The 1574-nt window shown below is 47.8% G+C and overlaps 1 non-coding gene across 1 annotated transcript; it reads right to left on the reverse strand.

Moving 5' to 3' along the window:
- Positions 1–310: 310 nt before the first annotated feature.
- On the reverse strand, positions 311–385 carry Trnat-cgu (transfer RNA threonine (anticodon CGU)). The gene has a single exon. It is a non-coding gene; the product is annotated as a tRNA-Thr (tRNA).
- Positions 386–1574: the final 1189 nt, after the last annotated feature.

A 1574-nucleotide genomic window follows, 5' to 3' on the forward strand; every position in this document is an offset into this window, starting at 1 on the left:
TCAAGAAAGTTCCGTTGATCTCCTGTTACGTAATACGTAACACAAATGTTGACCAATCAATAAAATGTCTAGGGGCTATAGTTAAGAAACATTTAAAGTGAAATGATTGCTGTAGAGAAAGTGATCGAAGGCAGTGTTTATTGAATGAACACTTAGAATGTTTAACAAGTCCATTAAAACTGCTTACAATGCAATTTTCCGTTCTCTTGAAGAACTGTCACGCAGTAAGCGATTCTTAGCAGGTGAGATTGACAGAGGAGATCGAAAATGATCAGAGAAGAGCTGAAAGTTCCTGACAGATTAAAACTGTGTGCCGGACCGAGACTCGAACTCGGGACCTTTGCCTTACGCGGGCAAGTGCTCTACCAACTGAGCTACCCAAGCACGACTCACGCCCCGTCCTCACAGTTCTACCTCCGCCAGTACCTCGTCTCCTACCTTTCAAACTGTGAGGACGGGGCGTGAGTCGAACTTGGGTAGCTCAGTTGGTAGAGCACTTGCCCGCGAAAGGCAAAGGTCCAGAGTTCGAGTCTCGGTCCGGCACACAGTTTTAATCTGTCAGGAAGTTTCATATTAGCGCACACTCCGCTGCAGAGTGAAAATCTGCCGGCCGGAGTGGTCGTGCGGTTCTGGGCGCTACAGTCTGGAGCCGAGCGACCGCTACGGTCGCAGGTTCGAATCCTGCCTCGGGCGTGGATGTGTGTGATGTCCTTAGGTTAGTTAGGTTTAATTAGTTCTAAGTTCTAGGCGACTAATGACCTCAGAAGTTGAGTCGCATAGTGCTCAGAGCCATTTGAACCATTTGAAGAGTGAAAATCTCATTCAGAGAATAGCTGTTCGTCTTGTGTTATCTCGAAATGGAGGAGATACCACGCATCTGACGTGCGAGTCTGTACGGCTGTCATCAACACAAACGTAAGGCGTTTTTCATTATGGCAAATTCTTTTCGCAAAATTTCAGTCTGCAGTAATCTCTCCCGAATGTGAAAATACTTACCCTGAAACTGCGTGGGGAGGAACAGACGTCGCGATATATATAAGAGAAGTCAGAGCTAGCACAGAAAAATTTGATGTTCATTGTTCCCAACTGCTATGCACTATGTGAACGTTAAATACATAAATTCAAGAGTTCTCTCGCACCCACTGTCAATCACTAAGTGTCACTGAGTGTGGGCTCACTGTAAGTGCGTCGTGGACACTACCTGTCCCCCTGTCGCGTGGCAGTTTTCACCATGCAGAAACAGAAGGGAAAAGGACGGAGTATGGGGTGGCGAGTAGAGGTCGGAACAAGTAGGTGGAGCTGACACACCCAGACCACTATAAAATCGTACACTAGGAAAGCAAATGTGTCACGGCAGACTAGCTCAGCAGGGGCGTTGGCCAACTGGTCAGCCTGTGAAATAGCAGCTTTAGGCTGCGGTCTGGTGACATCCCGAACACCGCTGCGTGGGTGTGTATGAACGCGTCGACCTGGGGAGCTAGTTCAGGCTGCTATCTGAGTCTTTATATCCTCTGATGATGTCTCCGTCGGTAGGAGACTAAACTTTAGGCACAGAAATTTCCCTCGAGTTGTGG

This window comes from Schistocerca cancellata, unplaced genomic scaffold, assembly GCF_023864275.1.
Source record: "Schistocerca cancellata isolate TAMUIC-IGC-003103 unplaced genomic scaffold, iqSchCanc2.1 HiC_scaffold_732, whole genome shotgun sequence".
NCBI classification, from domain to species: Eukaryota; Metazoa; Arthropoda; class Insecta; order Orthoptera; family Acrididae; genus Schistocerca; species Schistocerca cancellata.